Genomic DNA, 12,707 nt, shown 5'->3' on the forward strand with positions numbered 1-12,707 from the left:
AATTATAAACTAGTTGTCCTAGTAATTAAGGATTTTCTTATTAACTAATTCTTACATTTTAAATTGGCCCATTATTCTTGTCTATGTTAGCCATGTGGCTTGGTACCTTTATCAGTGAGGCATTCTCATCTTGCTTCCTCTGCATCTGGGTGATAACTGCAGACTGAGCTTTCCTCTTCCCAGAATTCTCCTGTTCTCATTGCTCTGCCTCTATTTCCTGCCTGGTTTTCCCGCCTATACTTCCTGCCTGTCTACTGTCCAATCAAGATTTTATTAAAATACAAATAACAAATCTTTACAAAGTACAAGACTGTTGTCTCCCAGCAGAGATGTTATTTTTGGAGCCCTGGGATGTTAACCTTTGTCAGTTTAGCACCTCTCATGAATCTGAGTTCTGACTTGTGAGGAAGGGTCCAGAACTCTAAGTCTCTTTTCATCAAAATATTTGTACTATTTTACAGGCAGTCTTCCAAACAGAAGAAGGCAATTCAGACTGCCATCCGCAAAAATAAAGAGGCCAACGCAGTGCTGGCCCGCTTGAACAGTGAGCTTCAACAGCAGCTGAAGGTAAGGACTGGTTCCCACATTTAGATTCCCTCACTTTACCATGACTTTGTGTTTTGATCATAAATCTCCATTCCTTTTACTAAGATCCACCTTTGTCCTTAATGCTCTCTTAGTTGGTGGAGAATGAGCATATTTAAGTTTCAATGGTTGGTTCTTGAATGCTTAGACTAAGATTAGTAACTTCAATATGGAGGCTGTATACCATGTAGGAAACAAAGCCACTAACAAACTCTATATTCGTTGTTGCCCCAAACTTCTGAGTAACATCATACATCATAATTGTTTAGAACTTCTATGAATGATGCTACACTTTTGTGGAAGTAGGAAGCCTGGGTTAACCCCTTTTCTGGTACCTTGGAAATAGGTCCATTTCACTTTCTTAAGGACATTAATCCTGTTTTTCTCTCTTGTTTTTCTCCATCAGTTTCCCAGGCTGCTCTAACTATGTACCACAAATGCAGTGACTTTAATACAATAGTGCTTTATTTTCCCATGGCTCTGGAGTTTGAAATCAAGGTGTCATCAGAGCTCTGCTGTCTTTGAAGGCTTTAGAGATGATGCTTTTTTTTTCTTTACAACTTCCCAACTCCAGGGAATTCCTGGTAATCCTTGCCATTCCTTGACCTGTGCATAAAAAGCTTCACTATCTGTATCTATTGTCACATGGCATTCTTCTGGTGTCTTGTCTGTTATCTGTTCTTATTGTATCTTTCTGATTAAGGGCACCAGCTGCCAGGTTAGGGCCCAGTATAATATAGCATGATGTCATCCTCACATGATTCTGCTTGCGTGTAAATTCATGTTTACAGGTCCTGGGAGTTAGGGCTTGAACATGTTTTGGTGGGATGTATGATCTTATAGGGTCATTCTCACCCTATACATACACAGCTCCAGCATTATTGCTTCCCCTTGGGTAATTACTGCTTCATTTCTCTGGTCTCCTTCATATGCATTTTTTAAAAAATTATTCTCACTCACTGTTTTTACTTTCTCACTGTTTTCTCTCTCTCCCATCTTAGTGTGGTCTTGCTGCCTTTCACCATTCTTCTTATGACCAAATACAATGCGTTTCCATTTGTTTAATTAGTTAATTAATTAATTAACCAACGTCTTAGAGGAATCTACATAAATGGCCATCCTTTCCTCTAAAATTACTTTTATTTTTTTTTAAAGATGGGGCCTTGATGTGTGGTTCAGGCTGTTCTAGAACTCAAAATCCTCCTGCCTCATCTTCCCGAGCTCTGGGATGACAGGTCTGTATCACTGTGCCCATCTGAAAAGAGTGTTTGTGATTGAGATACTGTGCTTTTCTCCTTTGCCTTCTCCTCTATGGATGCTGCTTTAGAATTCTATAGTTCCTTTCATCCATGACTTTCTTTTCTGTGCCTCACACCTCTGACAAGATATTTTATTACAGTGCTTTTAAAAACATAGGAAATTTGGAAGGATTGTACAGTGAATATTTGTACAACCACTTCTTCAGTTCTGTTACTAAAATTTTATTATACTTGTTTTATTATGTACATGTCAGTTTGTCTATCTCCTCTAGTCACCAGTTTATTTAAATAAATTACCAACATCTGTAAACATTCTCTAAATACTTCAGCATGCATATTGTTAACTGGAGTTCAAGTTTTTCTTTGAGACTGGGTCTCTTTACATAGTTCCTTCTCTCCTGGAATTCACTATGTATGCAGAACAGACTAGAGTTCATAGAGTTCATTTCTTTTACAGGTTTTTCTTATGATGTGAAATTTAACACACACAAATCTTAACTGTACACTTTCAGATCTTGTAGCAAATGTATATTCTTTAGAAGCCAGACTCTATGGATTAAGGGGCCAGTGCCATCACCATAAGAAGTTTCCTCACTTTCCCTCCCATTTTACTTCTACCCTGCTACTGGACAGCCACCATTCTGATTATTTTCTACCACAGTATTGTCTGTTCTATAACTGTATATGATGGTGTCCTACAACAAATACTTTTGTATAAAGTCTTTGAGATTCATTTATTTCTTTTGTATGCATGAAGAATTCGCTCCTTTCATTGCTGCTTAATACCCCACTGAGTGAATATGCCGCAGTTTCATTATCAGGTCTCTTGATGAAAACTTGAGCTGTTGACAGTTTTAGAACATTGTGAATAAAGCTGCATCATTGAACATGTTTCTTTAATAACATATTTGTACTTACTCTGAGAATTTCATGCTATGTGTTTTATGTGTTTTGATCCTTTCACCCTTCTCCCTCATACCTTTTTTTAATACCCCACTGAGTCAAACTTGTGATGCCTCTATTTTTGTGGGTGTGGGACCATCTACTGGTCAACCTACAAGGCACCACACCCCTAAAGAAAACTGACTTTCCCTTGGGTAGCAACCATCATTTGCCAATAGTTCCTCTGCCTGCTGGTGGTGCCTCTGGGCTCTTGTCATTCATGTTTGAATGTTCAGTGACTTGATCTTCTTTTTTTTGGTATTAAAAACTCTATTTATTTATTTATTAAAGATTTCTGCCTCCTCCCCACCACTGCCTCCCATTTCCCTCCCCCGATCAAGTCCCTCTCCCTCATCAGCCCGAAGAGCAATCAGGGTTCCCTGACCTGTGGGAAGTCCAAGGACCACCCACCTCCATCCAGGTCTAGTAAGGTGAGCATCCAAACTGCCTAGGCTCCCCCAAAGCCAGTACATGCAGTAGGATCAAAAACCCCTTGCCATTGTTCTTGAGTTCTCAGTAGTCCTCATTGTCCGCTATGTTCAGCGAGTCCGGTTTTATCCCATGCTTTTTCAGACCCAGGCCTGCTGGCCTTGGTGAGTTCCCGATAGAACATCCCCATTGTCTCAGTGTGTGGGTGCACCCCTCGCGGTCCTGAGTTCCTTGCTCGTGCTCTCTCTCCTTCTGCTCCTGATTTGGACCTTGAGATTTCAGTCCGGTGCTCCAATGTGGGTCTCTGTCTCTGTCTCCTTTCATTGCCTGATGAAGGTTAATATTCAGGAGGGTGCCTATATGTTTTTCTTTGGGTTCACCATCTTATTTAGCTTCTCTAGGATCACGAATTATAGGCTCAATGTCCTTTATTCATGGCTAGAAACCAAATATGAGTTAGTACATCCCATGTTCCTCTTTTTGGGTCTGGCTTACCTCACTCAGGATAGTGTTTTCTATTTCCGTCCATTTGCATGCAAAATTCAAGAAGTCCTTGTTTTTTACTGCTGAGTAGTACTCTAATATGTATATATTCCATACTTTCTTCATTCATTCTTCCATTGAAGGGCATCTAGATTGTTTCCAGGTTCTAGCTATTACAAACAATGCTGCTATGAACATAGTTGCACATATACTTTTGTTGTATGATAGGGCATCTCTTGGGTATATTCCCAAGAGTGATATTGCTGGGTCCAGGGGTAGGTTGATCCCGAATTTCCTGAGAAACCGCCACACTGCTTTTCAAAGTGGTTACACAAGTTTGCATTCCCACCAGCAGTGGATGAGTGTACCCCTTTCTCCACAACCTCTCCAGCAAAGGCTATCATTGGTGTTTTTGATTTTAGCCATTCTGACAGGTGTAAGATGGTATCTTAAAGTTGTCTTGATTTGCATTTCCCTGATCGCTAAGGAACTTGAGCGTGACCTTACGTGTCTTTTGGCCATTTGAATTTCTTCTGTTGAGATTTCTCTGTTCAGCTCAGTGCCCCATTTTATAATTGGGTTTCACTGACTTGATCTTGTGCAGGCGATCGTAACTTCTGCGTCTTCATGAGTGCAGTGCCTCTGTCATGTTCAGAAAACACTATTTTGCCCTAGTTCTCCTTATAACCTGTGGCTCTTATATTCTTTTTGCTTCCTCTCCAAAAATGTTCCATGAGCTATGCAGGGAGACTTTATGTATTTGTTCCATTTCTGACAGAGTGCTCCCTAGAAATTTTAGACATGTTTTTGAATAGAAATATATTCTCATTTATCCTAGAAACACGATTAGTTGAAAATATGTTAAGTGTCTTTGTTACTTTTATATTGCTGTGAAGAAATACCATGACCCAGGCAACTTAAAAAAGAAAGCAGTGAATAGCATGGGTTTATTTGCAGCTTCAGAGTGTGAATCCATGAACATTATGGTGGGGAGCATGGCGGCAGGCAGAGAGGCAGAGTGCTGGAGTGGTAGCTGAGAGCTTACATCTCATCTGCAAGTTTCAGGCAGAGAGAGGGATTGGGTCTGGGTGGACTTTTGAAAGCTCAAAGCCTGCCTCCCTGTGACACACTTCCTCCAACAAGGCCACACCTGTTCCTTCCCAAGTAGTCCCTACCAACTGGAGACTCAAATATATGAGCCTATAGGGGGGCATTCCTATTCAAACTACCATAGTAAGTATATGTGACTTACTTTATTAGAAATAGATGTACCTTTAAAAAATGTGGTTATAACATTTTATACTCTACTCATTAATGTGTGAGAATTTTAAATCTTTTCCAACATTTGGTTTTATTTTTGTTGATTTTAACCTGGATTAGGATATGGTAATTTTTTCCTTGATGACTAATTATGTCATTTACTTTATATGTAAAGTATATTTTCAAACTAGAGGACTTTTTGTTATTTTTGTTATTTGTTTTTGAGAAGGTCTCCATGTGTAATCTAGGCTGGCCTTGAACTCAGAATCCTCCTATCTCATCCTCTTGAGTGTTGGAATTTCATGTATGTGCCCCTACATCTGACTTTTTGGGGCGAGTTTTTAAATTGAGATTTCATCTACCCTGACTGCCGTTGAGCCATGGGCAGATACTTCAAATTTTGATAGAATTCAAATTTGTCAATTTTTTCTTAAGCTTATTACTTTATGTACAGAAACTCTATATACCTCTAGGTTATAAAATACTTTTCACATATTTCTTCTAACAGCTTTATTGTTCCTTCTTTTAAATTTAAAAATTGAATTTGTATATGATGTGACATTAGGGTTAAGGTTCATTTCCCCCATTTTAGTATTTCCTTAACCCAGTACCATATGATGAAAGGCTTTTCCTCCCTTGGGTCACTTTGGTGACATTATCCTAAATCTAATGGCTTATAATTGTGGGTTCCATTCTGACTTCTTACTCTGTTTCATTAGTCCTTCTGTGGATCCTTCTGCTACTCTCACACTGTCCTGATTGCTGCTGCCTTTTACTGTCTTGAAATGTGGTAATATAAAAATTTCAACATGTTCATTTTCGTGATTCCATTGAATATTTGCATTGTCTCATGCAAAATTGAGAATTGGTAGGAGGGTATCATAAAATACAAACTTGTTAGGATTATGATTAGATTTGCATTGAATCTGTCAACCGATTTAAGGAGAGCTGACATGTTTACCATGTTGATTTTGGTAATCTGAAAGTATAGGAGTTTCTACAACTATTTCTCTTCTAAATTTCTCCTGAGTGGTTTTGAGATTTGAGTATATAAGTTTTGTATATCTTTTGACAAATTGTCCAAAATTTTTGTGACACTATTGCAAATTGGATTTTAAAAACAATTCTATTGTTCAGTTGAATTTGTGACAGTCCCAGGATATACAACCAATATTTCTACGTATAAGTCATAAATAATCTGTAATGGAATTTTCTTAAAGTGCCACTTTATGGTAGCTGGCCTCCTCTTCCAAATGAAATACTTTGGTACAAATCTATCAGAACACACATAAGATTTGTATGCTGGAAACTAAAAAATGCTGTTGAGAGGAATCCAGGGAGACCTAAAGGTACAGATATGCTTTCTTTGTATATTTGGAAGATTCAATAAAATAGAGTTGTCATTTTTCTCTCCAGTCATCTTTAGATTCATGACAATACTAATTAAAATCCAAGCAGGAATTTTTTATGAATACAAACAAGCTGATCCAAAAATTTGTACGTGAGGGCCGAGGAACTTGGAATTGCTAAACCAATGTGAAAAGGAAGAACAAATGAAGTAATCATTGTCAGGTTGCTGTAATCAAGACAGTATGGTGCTGAGAGTGCATAGATCAGAATCCTGAAATAGGTCACACAGATAAAGCCATTTGCTAAAAGACAATGATGCAATATCAACCTAATCAAAAGTTAGTCTCCCAACAACGTGGTTAACAGTTGATCATCTATATATAACAAATAGGGAGTTTTGATCTAAGTCTTACCCCTTCTTCAAAGATCAACTAAAAATGGCTTACCCATGTAAATAGAAAACACAAAGCTATAAAAGTTTTAGGAGGAAGCAGGGGAAAAGCCTTCATGATTTGAAGTTAGATGTGATCTTAGTATTTTAGGAATGACTAAAAACATAATCTATAAGAAAATTACTTAGTATAGTAGCTTTCCAAAGACACTAGAGAATTAACAGACAAGTTACAGATGGGAAGGAGATATTCCAGAACTACAAATTTGAAAGAGAACTTGTGCTGTAATTTAAAAAAAATATTACTTTTAAAACTCAAAAATAAGTCTGGGGGAAACCTACAACTATCAATCTACTAAAGGAACTCAGCAAGAAAATGACTAATAATGACATACTGCTATACCCCATAGATCAGTGTCTCGCTCAGCCCTCGTCAGAGAAGCTTCTTGCAGTGGATGGGAACTAACAGAGACCCACAAGTAGACAATATATAGAAAGTGAGAGCCTTTGAGCACTCAATCTTAAATAGAATGTCTTCACCATGCTCCTCCCCTCCAGGATTCTGGAATCCATGTAGAAGAGGTGGGAAAATTATAAGAGCTAGTGGTGGAGGATAACTCCATAGAAATAGCAGTTTCCAGATGTAACAAGACTGATGCACACCTGAACTCACAGAAACTATGACAGCACGCACAGGGACTGTACAAGTCCAAGCCAGACAAAAATCCCAACATGGAGAAGGGGAAGTGGTCACAAACTTTCACCTCTAATTAAGAAGCTATTTGCAATTGATGCCCGCTGGGAAAGTGAAAATCAGCTTTCTCTAATGGAGCCTCAGTGGGTATATTAACCACACTCCAGGGAAGGTCCCATGGAGTACTCAGCCAATACAAACGACTTCTGTGTGCGTGTGTTCCTTTTGTTTGCTTTTGGTATTTTTGTCTTATTGATTTTCTTTCTTTCCACTTGTTTATCTGTTTTGACTTTCATTTTTTGTTCTTTTTTCTGTTGTTTTCTTTTTGAGAAAGTGAGAAAGAACATGAATTTGGGTGGGTTGGGAAGTGGGGGAGGATCTGGAATGAGTTCAGGGAGTGTAAGGAATATGATCAAAATATATTGTATGAAAAATTTAAATAAAATTTTTAATAATAAGAATTATAAAAACCCAAATATCTCAATTTAAAAATTGGCAAAGGACTGGAACAGATATTTCACCAAGGAGGGTATAAGGATGACATATATACATATAACATGGAATTCTGCATTATTAGCTACTTGGAAAATGACAATATAAGCTAGGATTACAGACTGCTATACACTTATAGAACTGCTGAAACAGAAAATGACACCATCAATTGAAGGCAGCTGGAGCATCATGCATGGGTGGTAGGACTACAAAATGGTACCCTCACCCTGGAAAGACATTCAGTAATCTTTGGAACTGATAAGCATTTTTATGTCATTTTGCTTCATGTTTTATTTTAGTTGGCTTTATCCCCTCATTGCTCCTTCTGTTTTTGGGCAGACCAGCTTCATTCATTGTTTTTTTTTTTCGTTTCTTTTCAGTTTTGTTTTATTGAGACAGGATTTTATGTAGCTCTGACATTAGATTCACTAATTAGTTATCCTTCTTTTACCTCTTGAGTGCTGGCATTCCAGGCACATGGCACCATGGCCTGTTTGTGTGCTGGGGATGGAACCCTTTAAGGCAAGCATTCTACCAACTGAACTCCATCCTTTTTGTATATCACATGGACAAAACTCAGTTGCCTCTTCGGAGCCTCTGTTGTTGTCATTTAGTCACCCTTTATATCTTCACCCCACGTGTTTAAGTAGCTTCCTTCCAGCTTCATTCATGTCTCTGCTCAAGTTGCAATGCCTCTAAGCAACCTTCCGTAGTCATACTTTCTTCTCCCTAAACCCACTCTGTTGCTCTCCAGTGAATTATCTTAAATAATGCACTGAAATCTGTCTTCTTCAATTAAATGCCATCCATTGGAATAGAAGCCATATAAGTGCACTGGCCTGCTCTTCCTTGGGTTTTGCTGATACCATCATAGCTAGAATAGCATAACATATATCAGATGGGTTGCTAGGAGTGTGACTGAATGAACACTCATTGAGTTCTGTACATTGGGTTTCCAGTGTATGCTGGCTTTCTCAAACATCTCAGAATTGAGCCTTTACATAAGAATTCTTTTCCACCTTGGCCAATTCTACTTGAGTGCCTTTATTGTATCCTTTTTTTTTCCTCTGAAAACTCTGTTTTAAGCCTCAAAGTTTGTTGTGAGCAGGGTCTATTCCTAACACTCTGACTGGCTGTGGGAACCTATTTCTCATATTAGGTTACCTTGCCCAGCCTTAATATGAGGGGAGGAGCTTAGTCCTACATCAACTTGATAGACCATGTTTTGTTGACACCCATGGGAGGCCTGCCCTTTATGAACAGAAACAGCAGGACAGAAATGGGGTGGGGGACGGAGGGAAAGAGAGGAGAGGAGGGAGGGGACACCTCAGTCAGAATGTAAAATAAATAAAAAAATAAATTTATTAAAAGGAAAAAGATACATTTTGAATTTCCAAATAGATTACTATCCCTCTCTTCTTCCTCTTTCCCAGAAATGACTTTAAGCTGGCTGTATTATGTACAAGAGCCCGGACAAAAGACATTGGTGGAAGGATAACCAGTGTCTTTTCTTATCTTTCATCCCTACTTAAGTATTATTGTGCCAGAAAAGAACCCAGAGATCGCAACTAAAAATTTAGTTGAGGTGGCTCATTGGGAGTCTGTTTTACTTTTAGTTCTCCCCCATTGGCTTTTTACTGTTTAATGTCTTTCTCTGCTGCCTTCTGAGCCCATCAAAACAGAATGAGTTTAAGGCAGGCTTGCAAAGAAAAGTTGATCCATTGCATTCATCATCTTCAGAAAGGCATTGATAGGTTAGTGATTTTGAATCTCTTTGTCTGATCACCAGCATTGAAAATGGTGCCTTCCAGGCCATATTCCTGAGTGTTTGTGGGTCCAGTTGTGCATTTCTTTTGACTGTATAAAGAAATAGAGATGAACCTAAGAAATGTGTTTTCTTTTTCTCTCCTCTATTTTTTACATTTTAGGAGGTTCATCAAGAACGGATTGCATTGGAAAACCAATTGGAGCAACTTCGTCCAGTCACAGTGTTGTGACATCCTCAAGGCTTGAGTGACAGTGGGTGACCTTGTCTGCCAAGATCTTTCTTTTGAGTGTTTGAGCCCAACTACTTGTCATAGATGTCTGAATGTCAAAAGCTGTGAGCAGCACAATATAATCTGTATGATTTTCTCTTTTGCACTTCTCTTATATATTTTACAGTGCTAGTAAAAATGTCGTCAACTGATTATTGCAATTAAAATCTTAATTATCAGCTACGTGGGAGTCTGCAGCAGGAGTGTCACAAGTTCAAGGCCATATTGAAAAGCTTATTGAGACACTGTCTTAAATAAAATATAAAAAGAGAGCTAGGGATATAGTTCAGTGGTAGAGCACTTACCTAATACACAGAAAACCCCCAGTTTAATCCTAAGTATCATTTAAAAGCTATAATTATCAGTGGAGTTTATCTCCCATTTAACCACTTTTAAATATTTCTCCTTATTAAAATTGGTCTTCTATCAGATAGTTTAGAGAATTATTTAAAGAATTTATAATTTTTACAGAACTTAATAATATACTACCAGGCTGTTCATTTTATTCTTGTATGTATGTTATATACAGTAGGTTGGTTTCCTGAATAATGTAGGTTCCAACTGGATAGTCTTAGGCATGATAATAATAAAAACAAAAGCTGAAATGCAATTAAAGCATCAGATTTATACTGACACTGTACCCTCTACCACTATATGTCAAAAACACTTCTCTAGTGCCATTTTGATATATCAGCTATAAATAATACATGACTATTGCTTTTTATTAAATATCAGAATGGGTCTTTATACCTCTGTGGAGTGGAGATTTTGATAATGAACTATTCAACTTGGCCAATCTAGGCCATCAACTTAGATAATTCAATCCTTTTCAGGTAAATTTTGGGGCAAGCACAATTTACTTTAATTGCCTTGCCTGATCAAATTAGTTTCCAGATCACTACTTTTATCCTGCATGGGATAACATTTCTATAAATGCCTGAGCTTGGAAACCACCCATCGAATATGAGTCGCAGATTGCTACCTATTTGTTGTTGTACCCAGGTATCCAGGCCGAGAAGGGAAGGGTAATGGCTACCAACTCTCCAACAATCCCTGGTTGTTTGTTGTCTTTATGTTAACCTGGATTTCAAATGTGTTGGGCCTGGAGACATCATGAAAGAATGTAATCTTCCCACTGGCTTCATGACTATTTGTTCTCTGTAAAGTGTGCCCATGGGAAGTATTGGTTTTATACACAGTTCAGAAGATCTCAGCTGACTCTAATGGAAGTGTTATAAAGCAAGCTCAAATTGTTGAAAGCCAGTGTCCTGTAGAAATTTAGTAGTATAGCCCAACTGAAAGTAGGAAATGACTGACATTTAGGGTCACAGGGTTCCTGGTTCACCAGTCAACAGGGCACTCCAATGTTAGCATCACTTTGATAGCATGGCCTGCTGTCTCTTGTGCATTTTGCCAACTTACTCATTCTTTGGATAGTGGGATATGGTGTGCACAGGGTACTTTTTGAAATGGTTTTGGATAAATTTACAATATGTAAGATTAAGCTATTGATTTCAATAGAACTGAGAGTGTTTAGTAAAAATAGAAATTTATATAATACTTCCCTGTTCCTTTGGCAAGCTTTATCAGTAGCTTAACAACAGAAGAGAAGGATTCAAACAGATGATGTTTTTACAAGGAAAAATTGTTGAATCTCTTCCATGCATATGTAAGGATTTGAAACTGATTTGGGAAGTCTTAAAACTTGAACTATTTCTGCATTTCCTTTTCTCTTTTGGCTGCCTTTTTTGTTGTTGTTCTTGTGGGGAGGACTTGGGATTGAGTTTAACCCCCTCTAAGATTATGAATGGGTCAGTGCAAATTCCTAGGTGACTTCTTTTTTCTATGTGCTGGGACGTGGGGGCTGTGACAAATTTCCAACAGGGTTCTGACTGCAGATGTTCCACAGCACGTTTGACATTTGGTGCATTCAATACAGGAAAGACTAACAAGCACCTTATCTCAGAATCTTCCGGTGCATATGCCCTCATTCGGGATAGCACTTCATAGCTACCAACCAGATACAATCTAAGGGATGCTAGTCTATACTGTGAATTTAAAAACGCTGACTTGCTGTTTCCCCATGAAGTAAATGACACTGGGTGAAGAGATTGGAATTTTATTTAGTTGGCATTGTTTTCCTTAAAGGATAAAACTTGCATTGGACAATCAAGGCCCTCTGAGTTTCACAGCCTCACCAGTGATGCTGTGACTCTGGGGATCAAACCTGGACAGCATCCATTCTAGACAAATTCAGCCCATCACCAATATTTTAATTTTGACATTGCACTAAAACACTCACCAATAAATAACACACACACACACACACACAAACACACACACACACATACACACACACACAAACACACACACCACAGAGTATTCTTAGCTGGACTTAATTTTCATCATCAGTTTATTAGTTGCTTAGAAATAGATTTTTATAATGAAATATTTTGTTTCTATCTAAATACATATTATTATATGACTAGTATTCATCCCTTTTTCTGTGTTTTCTTAGAATGTGCACTTTTAGGGTTACAATACCTGATACTGATCTTTAGAGTCTTTAACATGATATAGGAAGGCAAATACATTGAAATCACCTATAAAACTGCTCTGGAATTAGTTGCCATCTGTTACAAAAAGTAGCTTCTCTGATGAGGGATGAGAGATGCAGATTTGCTAGTTGGGCAGAATTCTACAGAATGAAGGCTAACACTGTCTCTATTCATGGGGGTTTAATTGCCTTGTTGCTCAATGGTCTTACTGCATGAGGATCCTCCAGT

The sequence above is a fragment of the Microtus oregoni genome, unplaced genomic scaffold (genome assembly GCF_018167655.1).
Source record: "Microtus oregoni isolate MIOR12 unplaced genomic scaffold, Mior012 000130F_ref0000022, whole genome shotgun sequence".
Lineage (NCBI taxonomy): Eukaryota > Metazoa > Chordata > Mammalia > Rodentia > Cricetidae > Microtus > Microtus oregoni.